The sequence below is a fragment of the Gobius niger genome (genome assembly GCF_951799975.1).
Source record: "Gobius niger genome assembly, chromosome: 13".
Taxonomy (NCBI): Eukaryota; Metazoa; Chordata; class Actinopteri; order Gobiiformes; family Gobiidae; genus Gobius; species Gobius niger.
This window is the reverse complement of record NC_136864.1, coordinates 708,825-726,687: the sequence shown is the minus strand read 5'-3', so window position 1 is coordinate 726,687 and position 17,863 is coordinate 708,825.

The following is a 17,863-nucleotide window of genomic DNA, read 5'->3' as shown; positions in this document are numbered from 1 at the left end:
TTTTGTCATTTTTTGTCATTTTTTGTCACATTTCCATCATTGTTTTCATCTCAGTTTTGTTGCTTTTTCCTCACCTTTTTTCCAGAAGCTTTTGGATTGGGGTAAAGCCAAACTGGAGAGAATGTGCTCGGTTCAGGCGGGAGTTAAGGGGTTAAAGAGACAGGAAAATCCAAATGTTCCTTCACATTTCCCTTTAGTCTTATTTTATCTCACAGCTGGTTCTTAAAGCTACAGCAGCAAATGATCCATAAATGAAGCAAAAGCACAAACTGTCTTTGTTTAATCCTGACACGTGTTTGTCACTTTTATAATTATCATATTAACTTTGGCTCGTGCACAATCTTATTATTATTTATTTATTATTACCTATTAAATGTGCTCCTGTCAATCAACAGTGGTAGCTCATGAATCACTGAGGGAGGGGGCGAGTTGGATTAACGTAAAGCTCAGTTTTCCCCTTTAACATGTCACACGTTTTGTTTTATATGGACAATTTGGACCCTTCATTATCAGATGTCATTAATATTATTGTGCTTTTAGCTAAACAACATTTTTTGTTATTTTTTCTTCATATTTTTGTCATTTTTTGTCATTTTTTTTGTCATTTTTTTGTCACATTTTTTGTTTTTGTTTTTTTCATATTTTTGTCATTTTTTTCATATTTTTTTCATTTTTTTCATTTTTTTGTCATTTTTTGTCATTTTTTGTCATTTTTTGGTCACGTTTTTGTCACATTTTTGTCACATTTTTGTCACATTTTTGATCATTTTTTGTCATTTTTTTGTCACATTTTTGTCACATTTTTGTCACATTTTCGGTCATTTTTTGTCATTTTTTTGTCACATTTGTGTCACATTTTTTGTCATTTTTTCTTCATTTTTTGTCATTTTTTTGTCATTTTTGTTGTCATTTTTTTGTCACATTTTTTGTCATTTTTTCTTCATTTTTTGTCATTTTTTTGTCATTTTTTGTCATTTTTTTGTCACGTTTTTTGTCATTTTTTCTTCATATTTTTGTCATTTTTTGTCATTTTTTGTCATTTTTTTGTCATTTTTTGTCATTTTTTGTCATTTTTTTGTCATTTTTTTGTCATTTTTTTTGTCATTTTTTGTCATTTTTTTGTCATTTTTTGTCATTTTTTGGTCACGTTTTTGTCACATTTTTGGTCATTTTTTGTTATTTTTTGTTATTTTTTTGTCACATTTTTGGTCATTTTTTCTTCATTTTTTTGTCATTTTTTTGTCATTTTTTGGTCACGTTCTTGTCACATTTTTATCACATTTTTATCACATTTTTGATCATTTTTTGTCATTTTTTTGTCATTTTTTTGTCATTTTTTTGTGAATTTTTTGTCACATTTTTGTCACATTTCCATCATTGTTTTCGTCTCAGTTTTGTTGCTTTTTCCTCACCTTTTTTCCAGAAGCTTTTGGATTGGGGTAAAGCCAAACTGGAGAGAATGTGCTCGGTTCAGGCGGGAGTTAAGGGGTTAAAGAAAAAGGAAAATCAAAATGTTCCTTCACATTTCCCTTTAGTCTTATTTATCTCACAGCTGGTTCTTAAAGCTACAGCAGCAAATGATCCATAAATGAAGCAAAAGCACAAACTGTCTTTGTTTAATCCTGACACGTGTTTATCACTTTTATAATTATAATATTAACTTTGGCTCGTGCACAATCTTATTATTATTTATTATTTATTACCTGTTAAATGTGCTCCTGTCAATCAACAGTGGTCGCTCATGAATCACTGAGGGAGGGGGCGAGTTGGATTAATGTAAAGCTCAGTTTCCCCCTTTTTAACATGTCACACGTTTTGCTTTATATGGACAATTTGGACCCTTCATTATCAGATGTCATTAATATTATTGTGCTTTTAGCTAAACAACATTTTTTTTATTTTTTTTCTTGATATTTTTTTCATTTTTTTCCATTTTTTTTCATTTTTTTGTCATTTTTTGTAATTTTTTGTAATTTTTTTGTCATACTTTTTGTTATTTTTTCTTCATATTTTTGTCATTTTTTTGTCATTTTTTGTCATATTTTTTGTCATATTTTTTGTCATTTTTTTGTCATTTTTTTGTCATTTTTTTGTCATTTTTTGTCATTTTTTTGTCATTTTTTGTCATTTTTGTCATTTTTTTGTCATTTTTTGTCATTTTTTGTCATTTTTTGTCATTTTTTGTCATTTTTTGTCGTTTTTTTGTCACATTTTTTGTTATTTTTTCTTCATATTTTGTCATTTTTTGTCATTTTTTTTGTCATTTTTTGTCATTTTTTGTCATTTTTTGTCGTTTTGTTCCATTTTTTTGTCACATTTTTGGTCATTTTTTGCCATTTTTTGGTCATTTTTTTTCCATTTTTTTGTCACATTTTTTGTCATTTTTTGTCATTTTTTTTTGTCATTTTTTGTCATTTTTTGTCGTTTTTTTTCCATTTTTTTGTCACATTTTTTGTTATTTTTTCTTCATATTTTGTCATTTTTTGTCATTTTTTTTTGTCATTTTTTGTCATTTTTTTTGTCATTTTTTTGTCATTTTTTGTCGTTTTTTTTCCATTTTTTTGTCACATTTTTAGTCATTTTTTGTCATTTTTTTTTGTCATTTTTTTGTCATTTTTTGTCATTTTTTTGTCATTTTTTTGTCATTTTTTGTCATTTTTTGTCATTTTTTGTCATTTTTTGTCATTTTTTGTCATTTTTTGTCGTTTTTTTGTCACATTTTTTGTTATTTTTTCTTCATATTTTGTCATTTTTTGTCATTTTTTTGGTCATTTTTTGTCATTTTTTGTCATTTTTTGTCGTTTTTTTCCATTTTTTTGTCACATTTTTGGTCATTTTTAGCCATTTTTGGGTCATTTTTTTTCCATTTTTTTGTCACATTTTTTGTCATTTTTTGTCATTTTTTGTCATTTTTTTGTCATTTTTTGTCATTTTTTGTCATTTTTGTCATTTTTGTCATTTTTTGTCATTTTTGTCATTTTTTTTGTCATTTTTTTTTGTCATTTTTTGTCATTTTTTGTCATTTTTTGTCGTTTTTTTTCCATTTTTTTGTCACATTTTTTGTTATTTTTTGTCATTTTTTGTCATTTTTTGTCATTTTTTTTTGTCATTTTTTGTCATTTTTTTTGTCATTTTTTTGTCATTTTTTGTCGTTTTTTTTTCCATTTTTTTGTCACATTTTTTGTCATTTTTTGTCATTTTTTTGTCATTTTTTGTCATTTTTTGTCATTTTTTTGTCATTTTTTTGTCATTTTTTTGTCATTTTTTGTCATTTTTTTGTCATTTTTTTGTCATTTTTTTCCATTTTTTTGTCACATTTTTTGTCATTTTTTGTCATTTTTTTGTCATTTTTTTGTCACACTTTTTGTTATTTTTTCTTCATATTTTTGTCATTTTTTTTCATTTTTCATTTTTCATTTTTTTTTCATTGCTGCAAATGGACCTTTCTCTGCTTTATCAATGAATTTAAAATGTTTTACAGCTCCATAAAAACACTAAAAGACTGGAAAACTGCCACCAGCCTCCAACTTTCAAAACTGCTTTTATTTTGAAAGAATTTGCTCCATTATTGTGAAAATGTGACTTTGCTGTTTGCTCTTTGTGTTTTGAGAGCCTTGTTCGCCCCGAGCCTTTGTTCAAGTCTCAGCGAGAGTTTGTATTCCTCAGTTAATTATAATATATATTTTTTAAATGGCACCACAGGTCGCTATGCTAAAGCGGCTCTTCTTCTCATGGCGGACACTGACGCACATCCGGTTTGACGTAAGACCTCTGACCAGTCTGCAGTTTCGGACGGGGCCAGGACGCTCCAGGTGAGGCCTAATTAGCGGCTGAAGCGGGACACCTGCGCGCTCTGGCGGGAGCAGGAGCCACGCCCACAGCGCGAGCAGGTCCCAGACTTCAGGACTGCAGGTGAGCCGCTAACAGCGCTACGTTTTCACGTTTTGGCGGTTTCTGCTTTTATGAATGAATGGTGCGCGCGCTTAGTGGTGCACGCGCCACAGTGACAGGTGGCGCGTGCGCTGTGTGCAGTGCTTGTGCCGGGCCTGAGCTGAGGTGAGGCTTTGTTTGGCATCAGGAACATCATGGCTCTCAGTAAGTGCTGCATATACCGTGATTTATCATATGACCCGCCAAACAAACACATCCACGAGTTAAACTTTAAAGGTTAGTGCTAGATGTTCTGCTCCGGAGGGACAGTCTGCTGTGAAAACGTGAGATATCGTGACACAAATTAAGGTTAGGGCCAGGGAAATGGTTCACCTCTTAACTCCCGCCTGAACCGAGAGGTCACGTCATCACATTTTTTTTCCAACATTTTTTTGTTGGGTGTTCAACTCATTTTTGTAACTTTTTTGTAATTTTTTATCACATTTTTGTCATTTTTCCGTCCATTTTTAATCATTTTTTGTCATTTTTTTGTCCATTTTTCGTCAATTTTTAATCATTTTTTTGTCACATTTTTGTCAATTTTTCGTCAATTTTTAATCAATTTTTTTGTCACGTTTTTTACATTTTTTGTCCATTTTTTGTGACATTTTTGTGACATTTTTGCCACTTTTTCATAAATTTTTCGTCACTTTTTGTCAATGTTTTCTCACTTTTTTGTCACATTTCCATCATTGTTTTTTTGCTATTTTCACAGCTTTTCTCCAGAAGCTTTTGGATTGGGGTAAAGCCAAACTGGAGAAACTGTGCTCGGTTCAGGTGGGAGTTAAGGGGTTAACCTTACGGATTAGGGTTCGGATTAGGATTATTTGTATTTTTAGACAAACCAACTCATAGATCTGTACAAACCCACAGCAGACGTCCCTCCGGAGCAGACGATCTAGCACTGACCAACCTTAAACTCACCTGTAGAAAAGACTTCCTGGTCCAGATGTCAGACCTCAGACCTCAGACCTCAGACCTCAGACCTCAGACCTCAGACCTCAGACCTCAGACCTCAGACCAGGAGCGGACTGGGACTGAAAAACGGCCCTGGACTCGGACCAGCCTGGCCCAAATTAGCGTAAATGCGACACTTTCAACCTCTTCCCCTGTCACGCTGTCGCTGCGTTTTCGTCACATTTTTGTGGGGTTTTTGCTGTTTTTGTTAAAAAAAAATGTCACTTTTTGTGGATTTTTCATTGCTTTTTTCTTTGCTTTTTGACTTGTTTTCGCCATATTTTTTGTCACGTTTTAGTTGCTTTTCCAGCACATTTTTGTTCTGTTTTCATCCTCGTCTTCGTCACTATTTTGATGCTCGTTTTCTAAGCTTTTAGATGTGAGTAAAGTTGGTTAAGGCGGGGGGTAAGAGGTTAAGGAGCAAATTGAGAGGACCGGTGGCCCTTCTGTGCTCTTCCAGAGTGGACATATGGCCAGTCCGCCCCTGCCTCAGACCCGAGACCCGAGACCCGAGACCTCAGACCTCAGACCTCAGACCTCAGACCTGTGATTCTGAGAAGTCGATGCTTTTGTTTCAGTGAATCCAGCGCTGGATCTCGGACTGAGGACTTTCTACCAAGAGGAGCTCAGGGTGAGTAAACTCTGCCGGAAACATCTGATGAAGACGTCACCGGTGAGTGCTGCTGGTTCTGCTGCTGGTTCTGCTGGTTTTGATGGTTTTGCTGGTGCTGATGGTCGGGTTAGGGTTCAGGCTCTTGCTCTGCAGACTTAGGCACATCCACACTCTCTTTCTAACTGTCACTTTCCTCCTCCTCCCCCCTCACCTCTCCTCCCCCATGATGGATGTTTTACACTGTGGCACGAGCGTCTGATGAAGACGAGCGTCTGATGAAGACGTCTCTGGTGAGTGACACGTTCATATTAAACATCCTCTTCATCACACACATCCATAAACCTTTACCTCAGACTCTGTCACTTTGATCCTTCTCTTGAACCTCCACCTCCTTCATCCTCACTTTGACCTCCTCATTCACCTCCCTGTAGAGCCGCTCAGAGTTACAGACGTTTAGGAGTCATTTGTTTTTCAGCTCATGAGGCAAATATTAGGAAAACTTACTTTTACACCAGGGAAGTAAATGAATAATGTGTCTTCAGTCGTGTTGTTAGTTTGAGATTCTGACATATGTTTGTTACATCAGTGAGACGCTGGTGTTTATCTGCTCATGCGGGTGTTGAGTTGCTAGTGTTCATGTTTTTTGCTGCGGTGTTGAGGGAAAGTGTTGCCAGGTCGGGCTGTCGTCTTTGAGCTTTAGGGTCAGTGTCATAGTTTGATTTATGTAGAGAATAAATCGTAGCAGAGTCAGATTCAGACATTTTACTTGTTCATTAAAACCTAGTATTTAACCTCTTAAAGGAACAGGCCACCGTTTTTACATACTGAGATATGTTCTTACCTCACTTTAGTCGAGTTAATATATCCCCGTCTGGTCTTTGTCCGTGCGCTCACACATACGCAGCCTCTCCCACATGTCACATAGCTTCAAAAAAGCTCACGATAGAAGCTACCAAGCTCTTCCACGTGTTCCCTATTTAAATAAAGTTACGTGAAGTGTTTTCATGCGAAGTATATTTACACAGAAATGTAGCATGTCGATTTTATAAGCAAATAAAAAGGGGGACTATATTGTGAGGCGTAATGATACGAGGAGTAAAACGTCCGCGCAGTAACTCCTAAAGGTTATTGACGGAAGTGAGCGGGGGAAGTCTTTAGGAGTTACTGCGCGGACGCTGTGCTCCTGTGGCCTATTCCTTTAACTCCCGCTATAATGTTCAGCTTTCCCCAAATCTGAAAGCTTCTTGACTGGAGAGTTCAGCTCATCTGTAAGCCAGACTGCGTCGTTGTCACGGTCACACTTTCTTTGCTCTATTTGTCACATTTTCGTTGCATTTTTCCAGCTTTTTGTTGGGTTTTTATTGCTTTTTTGACAATTTTTTTCATAATATTTAACCATTTTTTTTCCTGCTTTATTGACAATTTTTTTCTGCTTTTTTTTGTAACCAGTTTTTGCCACTTTCTTGTAAGTGTTCTATGGCGTTTTTGTTACCTTTTTTGTTTGTTTACATCTCGTTTTCATTTCTATTTTGCTGCTTATTTTCCAGAAGCTTTTAGATTTGGGCAAAGCCAAACTGGAGAGAATGTGCTCGGTTCAGGTGGGAGTTAAGAGGTTAAGTTAAAATGTTCTTCCTGCTCTGGATAAATCCAGAAAACCCTCAGGCGGCCCGGACCCCGGACGAAGGTAAACGGCTCTGCCCACATGGCCCCGCCCCCACATGGCCCCGCCCCCACATGGCCCCGCCCCTCTGGGAAACGCCTCCTCCGCGCGGCTCAGTTTCCGCATCGGCCTGAAAGCGTTTGTAACGAGAAAACCGACCGAACCCGAGCGGGAAATCCCAGAGTCTGAACTATAACGAAGGATCATGTTTAAACTAAATATTAAAGCTGCCACGTCTGTTTGAATAGTTTGTCAGTGAGTTGAATCACTTGTGTGAAGGATATTTTTCAGCATAAACGATCTGTAGCAAAGTAAACAGACACATTTATTAAACTAAACCTTCCCTGTAAGTCTGTTTACATTAAGAACGAGGTTTACGGCGCCAAACTTTCCCACAGCTCTCGAACGCCTCACAGCCTCGCGGTGCGTCGTCATCGTTACGAGAAAAAAGATTTTGGAATTTTTATTTAACGTCGTGAGGATTTCAGCTTCATCAGAGCAGGTGTGTCACATGGTTCTGTTTAAAACTTCTGTCATAATGCTAAACTGTTAGCCGCTAATGCTAAACTGTTAGCCGCTAAAGCTAAACTGTTAGCCGCTAAAGCTAAACTGTTAGCCGCTAAAGCTAAACTGTTAGCCGCTAAAGCTAAACTGTTAGCCGCTAATGCTAAACTGTTAGCCGCTAATGCTAAACTGTTAGCCGCTAATGCTAAACTGTTAGCCGCTAATGCTAAACTGTTAGCCGCTAATGCTAAACTGTTAGCCGCTAATGCTAAACTGTTAGCCGCTAATGCTAAACTGTTAGCCGCTAATGCTAAACTGTTAGCCGCTAAAGCTAAACTGTTAGCCGCTAATGCTAAACTTCGTGTTAGCCGCTAATGCTAAACTGTTAGCCGCTAATGCTAAACTGTTAGCCGCTAATGCTAAACTGTTAGCCGCTAATGCTAAACTGTTAGCCGCTAATGCTAAACTGTTAGCCGCTAATGCTAAACTGTTAGCCGCTAATGCTAAACTGTTAGCCGCTAAAGCTAAACTGTTAGCCGCTAATGCTAAACTGTTAGCCGCTAATGCTAAACTGTTAGCCGCTAATGCTAAACTGTTAGCCGCTAATGCTAAACTGTTAGCCGCTAATGCTAAACTGTTAGCCGCTAATGCTAAACTGTTAGCCGCTAAAGCTAAACTGTTAGCCGCTAATGCTAAACTTCGTGTTAGCTGATAATGCTAGACTGTGTTAGCCGTTTATGCTAAACTTCGTGTTGGGCGCTAATGCTAAACTGTGATAGCCACTAGTGCTAAACTCTGACTGTGTTAGCCGCTAATGTTAAACTGTGTTAGCCGTTTATGCTAAACCTTGTGTTAGCCGCTAATGCTAAACTGTGTTAGCCGATGATGCTTAACCCTGACTGTGTTAGCCGCTAATGCTAAACTGTGTTAGCCGATGATGCTTAACCCTGACTGTGTTAGCCGCTAATGGAGGAAGAGGAAGGAGGAGGTGGGGAAGCTGACCAGTGCAGGACACCACGCTCTGAGACGGGGCTGGGCCCAGGAGGCGCTGCACAGTTTAAGAGGATCAGAGGAGACGGAGCAGCCGGGTTTCTTCCAGTTTCCCCGACCTCCTCGTCATGAAGGTGAGGTTGACACAGCGTGGCACGTATGTACAACGAGGGGCTAACGCTACACTCTGTCTGCGTGAGGGGCTAACGCTACGCTCGGTCTGCGTGAGGGGCTAACGCTACGCTCGGTCTGCGTGAGGGGCTAACGCTACGCTCTGTCTGCGTGAGGGGCTAACGCTACGCTCTGTCTGCGTGAGGAGCTAACGCTACACTCTGTCTGCGTGAGGAGCTAACGCTACACTCGGTCTGCGTGAGGAGCTAACGCTACACTCTGTCTGCGTGAGGGGCTAACGCTACGCTCTGTCTGCGTGAGGGGCTAACGCTACACTCTGTCTGCGTGAGGGGCTAACGCTACGCTCGGTCTGCGAGAGGCGCTAACGCTACGCTCTGTCTGCGTGAGGAGCCAACGCTACGCTCTGTCTGCGTGAGGGGCTAACGCTACACTCGGTCTGCGTGAGGGGCTAACGCTACACTCTGTCTGCGTGAGGGGCTAACGCTACACTCTGTCTGCGTGAGGGGCTAACGCTACACTCTGTCTGCGTGAGGGGCTAGCGCTACACTCTGTCTGCGTGAGGGGCTAACGCTGCGACTGCTACACTCGGGTTCCGTGAGCTGCGACTGCTACACTCGGTCTCCGCTAGCCGTGATTGCTACACTCGGTCTCCGTTAGCCGTGATTGCTACACTCGTGTTCCGTGGGCTGCGACTGCTACATTTGGTCTACGTTAGCCGTGATTGCTACACTCGGGTTCCGTTAGCCGTGATTGCTACACTCGGGTTCCGTTAGCCGTGATTGCTACACTCGGGTTCCGTTAGCCGTGATTGCTACACTCGGGTTCCGTTAGCCGTGATTGCTACAATCGGGTTCCGTTAGCCGTGATTGCTACAATCGGTGTCCGTTAGCCGTGATTGCTACATTCGGTCTCCGTTAGCCGCGATTGCTACATTCGGTTTCCGTGAGCTGCGACTGCTACAATCGGTCTCCGTTAGCCGTGATTGCTACACTCAGTCTCCGTTAGCCGTGATTGCTACACTCGGTGTCCGTGAGCTGCGACTGCTACGTTTGGTGTCCGTTAGCCGTGATTGCTACATTCGGTGTCCGTGAGCTGCGACTGCTACCCTCGGTGTCCGTTAGCGGCGACTGCTACCCTCGGTGTCCGTTAGCCGTGATTGCTACCCTCGGGTTCCGTTAGCCGTGATTGCTACCCTCGGTCTCTGTTTGCCGTGATTGCTACATTCGGTGTCCGTGTGCTGCGACTGCTACACTCGGTCTCCGTTAGCCGTGATTGCTACCCTCGGTGTCCGTTAGCCGCGTCTGCTACCCTCAGTGTCCGTTAGCCGCGATTGCTACACTCGGTGTCCGTTAACCGCGACTGCTACCCTCGGTGTCCATTAGCCGCGATTGCTACACTCGGTCTCCGTTAGCCTTGACTGCTACCCTCGGTGTCCGTTAGCCGCGACTGCTACCCTCGGTCTCCGTGAGCTGCGATTGCTACACTCGGTCTCCGTTAGCCGTGGTTGCTACATTCGGTCTCAGTTAGCCGTGATTGCTACATTCGGTCTGTTAGCCGTGATTGCTACACTCGGTGTCCGTGAGCTGCGATTGCTACACTCGGTCTCCGTTAGCCGTGATTGCTACATTCGGTCTGTTAGCCGTGATTGCTACCCTCGGTGTCCGTTAGTCGTGATTGCTACACTCGGTGTCCGTTAGTCGTGATTGCTACCCTAGGTCTCCGTTAGCCGTGATTGCTACCCTCGGTGTCCGTTAGCCGTGATTGCTACACTCGGTCTCCGTTAGTCGTGATTGCTACCCTAGGTCTCCGTTAGCCGTGATTGCTACACTCGGTGTCCATTAGTCGTGACTGCTACCCTCGGTCTCCGTTAGTCGTGACTGCTACCCTCGGTGTCCATTAGTCGTGACTGCTACCCTCGGTCTCCGTTAGCCTTGATTGCTACACTCGGTCTCCGTTAGCCGTGATTGCTACACTCGGTGTCCGTTAGTCGTGATTGCTACACTCGGTCTCCGTTAGCCTTGATTGCTACCCTCGGTCTCCGTTAGCCGCGACTGCTACCCTCGGTCTCCGTTAGCCGTGATTGCTACACTCGGTCTCCGTTAGCCGTGATTGCTACACTCGGTGTCCGTTAGCCGCGACTGCTACCCTCGGTGTCCGTTAGCCGCGACTGCTACCCTCGGTCTCCGTTAGCCGTGATTGCTACACTCGGTGTCCGTTAGTCGTGATTGCTACACTCGGTGTCCGTTAGTCGTGATTGCTACACTCGGTGTCCTTTAGCCGTGATTGCTACACTCGGTGTCCGTTAGTCGTGACTGCTACCCTCGGTCTCCGTTAGTCGTGATTGCTACACTCGGTGTCCTTTAGCCGTGATTGCTACACTCGGTCTCCGTTAGTCGTGATTGCTACACTCGGTGTCCTTTAGCCGTGATTGCTACCCTCGGTCTCCGTTAGCCTTGATTGCTACACTCGGTCTCCGTTAGCCTTGATTGCTACACTCGGTCTCCGTTAGCCTTGATTGCTACACTCGGTCTCCGTTAGCCTTGATTGCTACACTCGGTCTCCGTTAGCCTTGATTGCTACACTCGGTGTCCGTTAGTCGTGATTGCTACACTCGGTCTCCGTTAGCCGTGATTGCTACACTCGGTGTCCGTTAGTCGTGATTGCTACATTCGGTGTCCGTTAGCCGCGACTGCTACCCTCGGTGTCCGTTAGCCGCGATTGCTACACTCGGTCTCCGTTAGCCGCGACTGCTACCCTCGGTGTCCGTTAGCCGCGACTGCTACCCTCGGTGTCCGTTAGCCGCGACTGCTACCCTCGGTGTCCGTTAGCCGCGACTGCTACCCTCGGTGTCCGTTAGCCGTGATTGCTACCCTCGGTGTCCGTTAGCCGTGATTGCTACCCTCGGTGTCCGTTAGCCGTGATTGCTACACTTTGTCTGTGAGCAATGTGAGCCTATCAGAGTCTGCACCTTTTCTGACCCGTCTGAGCCTTCCAGACTCTAGGGTGAGTCCAGTAAAGCCCAACACCTACTGCACGACTAAAGGTGAGTCTGTTCAAGCCCAACATCTACTGCACGACTAAAGGTGAGTCTGATCGAGCCCAACATCTACTGCACGACTAAAGGTGAGTCTGATCGAGCCCAACATCTACTGCACGACTAAAGGTGAGTCTGATCGAGCCCAACATCTACTGCACGACTAAAGGTGAGTCTGAGCCCAACATCTACTGCACGACTAAAGGTGAGTCTGAGCCCAACATCTACTGCACGACTAAAGGTGAGTCTGATCAAGCCCAACACCTACTGCACGACTAAAGGTGAGTCTGAGCCCAACACCTACTGCACGACTAAAGGTGAGTCTGTTCAAGCCCAACATCTACTGCACGACTAAAGGTGAGTCTGATCGAGCCCAACATCTACTGCACGACTAAAGGTGAGTCTGAGCCCAACATCTACTGCACGACTAAAGGTGAGTCTGAGCCCAACATCTACTGCACGACTAAAGGTGAGTCTGTTCAAGCCCAACATCTACTGTACGACTAAAGGTGAGTCTGATCAAGCCCAACACCTACTGCACGACTAAAGGTGAGTCTGAGCCCAACACCTACTGCACGACTAAAGGTGAGTCTGTTCAAGCCCAACACCTACTGCACGACTAAAGGTGAGTCTGTTCAAGCCCAACATCTACTGCACGACTAAAGGTGAGTCTGTTCAAGCCCAACACCTACTGTACGACTAAAGGTGAGTCTAAGCCCAACATCTACTGCACGACTAAAGGTGAGTCTGATCAAGCACAACATCTACTGCACGACTAAAGGTGAGTCTGTTCAAGCCCAACACCTACTGTACGACTAAAGGTGAGTCTGAGCCCAACACCTACTGCACGACTAAAGGTGAGTCTGTTCAAGCCCAACACCTACTGCACGACTAAAGGTGAGTCTAAGCCCAACACCTACTGCACGACAAAAGGTGAGTCTGATCAAGCACAACATCTACTGCACGACTAAAGGTGAGTCTGATCAAGCCCAACACCTACTGCACGACTAAAGGTGAGTCTGAGCCCAACACCTACTGCACGACTAAAGGTGAGTCTGATCGAGCCCAACATCTACTGCACGACTAAAGGTGAGTCTGATCAAGCCCAACACCTACTGCACGACTAAAGGTGAGTCTGATCGAGCCCAACATCTACTGCACGACTAAAGGTGAGTCTGATCAAGCCCAACACCTACTGCACGACTAAAGGTGAGTCTGATCAAGCCCAACATCTACTGTACGACTAAAGGTGAGTCTGATCAAGCCCAACACCTACTGCACGACTAAAGGTGAGTCTGATCAAGCCCAACATCTACTGCACGACTAAAGGTGAGTCTGATCAAGCCCAACATCTACTGCACGACTAAAGGTGAGTCTGATCGAGCCCAACACCTACTGCACGACTAAAGGTGAGTCTGAGCCCAACACCTACTGTACGACTAAAGGTGAGTCTAAGCCCAACACCTACTGCACGACTAAAGGTGAGTCTAAGCCCAACACCTACTGTACGACTAAAGGTGAGTCTAAGCCCAACATCTACTGCACGACTAAAGGTGAGTCTGATCAAAATGTGGCAAAAATGTGACAAAAAATCAACAAAAATGTGACAAAAATTCAACAAAAATGTGACAAAAATTCAACAAAAATTCAACAAAAATTCAACAAAAATGTGGCAAAAATTCAACAAAAATGTGGCAAAAATTCAACAAAAATGTGGCAAAAATTCAACAAAAATGTGGCAAAAATTCTACAAAAATGTGGCAAAAATTCAACAAAAATGTGGCAAAAATTCAACAAAAATGTGGCAAAAATTCAACAAAAATGTGGCAAAAATTCAACAAAAATGTGGCAAAAATTCAACAAAAATGTGGCAAAAATTCAACAAAAATGTGACAAAAAACCAACAAAAATTCAACAAAAATGTGGCAAAAATGTGACAAAAAAAACAAAAAAATTGTGACAAAAATTCAACAAAAATGTGGCAAAAATTCAACAAAAATGTGGCAAAAATTCAACAAAAATGTGACAAAAATTCAACAAAAATGTGACAAAAATTCAACAAAAATGTGGCAAAAATTCTACAAAAATGTGACAAAAATTCAACAAAAATGTGGCAAAAATTCAACAAAAATGTGGCAAAAATTCAACAAAAATGTGACAAAAATTCAACAAAAATGTGGCAAAAAATCAACAAAAATGTGACAAAAATTCAACAAAAATGTGGCAAAAATGTGACAAAAATGTGGCAAAAATGTGACAAAAATTCAACAAAAATGTGACAAAAATTCAACAAAAATGTGACGAAAATTCAACAAAAATGTGGCAAAAATGTGACAAAAATTCAACAAAAATGTGGCAAAAAAACAACATCTACTGCACGACTAAAGGTGAGTCTGATCAAGCCCAACACCTACTGTACGACTAAAGGTGAGTCTAAGCCCAACATCTACTGCACGACTAAAGGTGAGTCTGATCGAGCCCAACATCTACTGCACGACTAAAGGTGAGTCTGTTCAAGCCCAACACCTACTGCACGACTAAAGGTGAGTCTGAGCCCAACACCTACTGCACGACTAAAGGTGAGTCTGAGCCCAACATCTACTGCACGACTAAAGGTGAGTCTGATCAAGCCCAACACCTACTGCACGACTAAAGGTGAGTCTGATCGAGCCCAACACCTACTGCACGACTAAAGGTGAGTCTGATCAAGCCCAACATCTACTGTACGACTAAAGGTGAGTCTGTTCAAGCCCAACACCTACTGCACGACTAAAGGTGAGTCTGATCAAGCCCAACACCTACTGCACGACTAAAGGTGAGTCTGTTCAAGCCCAACACCTACTGCACGACTAAAGGTGAGTCTGATCAAGCCCAACACCTACTGCACGACTAAAGGTGAGTCTGATCAAGCCCAACATCTACTGCACGACTAAAGGTGAGTCTGTTCAAGCCCAACACCTACTGCACGACTAAAGGTGAGTCTGATCAAGCCCAACACCTACTGCACGACTAAAGGTGAGTCTGTTCAAGCCCAACACCTACTGCACGACTAAAGGTGAGTCTGATCAAGCCCAACACCTACTGTACGACTAAAGGTGAGTCTGATCAAGCCCAACATCTACTGCACGACTAAAGGTGAGTCTGTTCAAGCCCAACACCTACTGCACGACTAAAGGTGAGTCTGATCAAGCCCAACATCTACTGCACGACTAAAGGTGAGTCTGATCAAGCCCAACATCTACTGCACGACTAAAGGTGAGTCTGATCAAAATGTGGCAAAAATGTGACAAAAATGTGGTAAAAATGTGACAAAAATTCAACAAAAATGTGGCAAAAATTCGACAAAAATGTGGAAAAAATTCAACAAAAATTCAACAAAAATGTGGCAAAAATTCAACAAAAATGTGGCAAAAATTCAACAAAAATTCAACAAAAATGTGGCAAAAATTCAACAAAAATTCAACAAAAATGTGGCAAAAATTCAACAAAAATTCAACAAAAATGTGGCAAAAATTCAACAAAAATTCAACAAAAATGTGGCAAAAATTCAACAAAAATTCAACAAAAATGTGGCAAAAATTCAACAAAAATTCAACAAAAATGTGGCAAAAATGTGACAAAAATTCCAAAAAATGTGGCAAAAAAACACCTACTGCACGACTAAAGGTGAGTCTGTTCAAGCCCAACACCTACTGCACGACTAAAGGTGAGTCTGTTCAAGCCCAACATCTACTGCACGACTAAAGGTGAGTCTGAGCCCAACATCTACTGCACGACTAAAGGTGAGTCTGAGCCCAACATCTACTGCACGACTAAAGGTGAGTCTGAGCCCAACACCTACTGCACGACTAAAGGTGAGTCTGAGCCCAACACCTACTGCACGACTAAAGGTGAGTCTAAGGCCAACATCTACTGCACGACTAAAGGTGAGTCTGATCAAGCCCAACACCTACTGCACGACTAAAGGTGAGTCTGAGCCCAACATCTACTGCACGACTAAAGGTGAGTCTGAGCCCAACACCTACTGCACGACTAAAGGTGAGTCTGAGCCCAACACCTACTGCACGACTAAAGGTGAGTCTAAGGCCAACATCTACTGCACGACTAAAGGTGAGTCTGAGCCCAACACCTACTGCACGACTAAAGGTGAGTCTGAGCCCAACACCTACTGCACGACTAAAGGTGAGTCTAAGGCCAACATCTACTGCACGACTAAAGGTGAGTCTGAGCCCAACACCTACTGCACGACTAAAGGTGAGTCTAAGGCCAACACCTACTGCACGACTAAAGGTGAGTCTAAGGCCAACATCTACTGCACGACTAAAGGTGAGTCTAAGCCCAACATCTACTGCACGACTAAAGGTGAGTCTGAGCCCAACACCTACTGCACGACTAAAGGTGAGTCTAAGGCCAACATCTACTGCACGACTAAAGGTGAGTCTAAGCCCAACATCTACTGCACGACTAAAGGTGAGTCTGAGCCCAACATCTACTGCACGACTAAAGGTGAGTCTGAGCCCAACACCTACTGCACGACTAAAGGTGAGTCTAAGCCCAACATCTACTGCACGACTAAAGGTGAGTCTAAGCCCAACATCTACTGCACGACTAAAGGTGAGTCTGAGCCCAACATCTACTGCACGACTAAAGGTGAGTCTGAGCCCAACACCTACTGCACGACTAAAGGTGAGTCTAAGCCCAACATCTACTGCACGACTAAAGGTGAGTCTGATCAAGCCCAACATCTACTGCACGACTAAAGGTGAGTCTGAGCCCAACATCTACTGCACGACTAAAGGTGAGTCTGATCGAGCCCAACATCTACTGCACGACTAAAGGTGAGTCTGATCAAGCCCAACATCTACTGCACGACTAAAGGTGAGTCTGATCAAGCCCAACATCTACTGCACGACTAAAGGTGAGTCTAAGCCCAACATCTACTGCACGACTAAAGGTGAGTCTAAGCCCAACATCTACTGCACGACTAAAGGTGAGTCTGATCAAGCCCAACATCTACTGCACGACTAAAGGTGAGTCTGAGCCCAACATCTACTGCACGACTAAAGGTGAGTCTGATCGAGCCCAACATCTACTGCACGACTAAAGGTGAGTCTGATCAAGCCCAACATCTACTGCACGACTAAAGGTGAGTCTGATCAAGCCCAACATCTACTGCACGACTAAAGGTGAGTCTGATCAAGCCCAACATCTACTGCACGACTAAAGGTGTGTCTGAGCCCAACACCTACTGCACGAGTAAAGGTGAGTCTGATCAAGCCCAACATCTACTGCACGACTAAAGGTGAGTCTGATCAAGCCCAACACCTACTGCACGACTAAAGGTGAGTCTAAGCCCAACACCTACTGTACGACTAAAGGTGAGTCTGATCAAGCCCAACATCTACTGCACGACTAAAGGTGAGTCTGATCAAGCCCAACATCTACTGCACGACTAAAGGTGAGTCTGATCAAGCCCAACATCTACTGCACGAGTAAAGGTGAGTCTGATCAAGCCCAACATCTACTGCACGACTAAAGGTGAGTCTGATCAAGCCCAACATCTACTGCTTGACCCAGGCCCCCCCGTGTGACGGACGAGGCCCCCTCAGATGTTCCTGGTGTCCTGATCTTCGAGGTCCTCCTTCCTCAGAGGAAGCTCCTTCACTGAACAGAATGTGAGTCACTGGTCGCTTCACAACAGTGTTAATGTCGTCGACTAAAATATTTAGTCTTATTTTTAATCAGTGATATTTTTGTGACTTAAACTAAATGAAAAGTTTCTCATGAGACTAAAACTGTGACTAAAATGTCCAGATATTTGAGTCGACTAAAATCAGACTAAATAAAAGTGAAAAGGAGAGACTAAAATCATCCAAACTTGTATTGAGCGTCTGAAAGAGCCTCAGATCATGTTTAAAGGATCAGCTCTGTTCATGTGGAGCAGAAACATGAAGCAGAGGAACAACATTAAATATGATTAGAATCAATATTATCAATGCAAAGTCCACTAAATTAGTCTGAAATTTAGTCAAAAAATATCTTC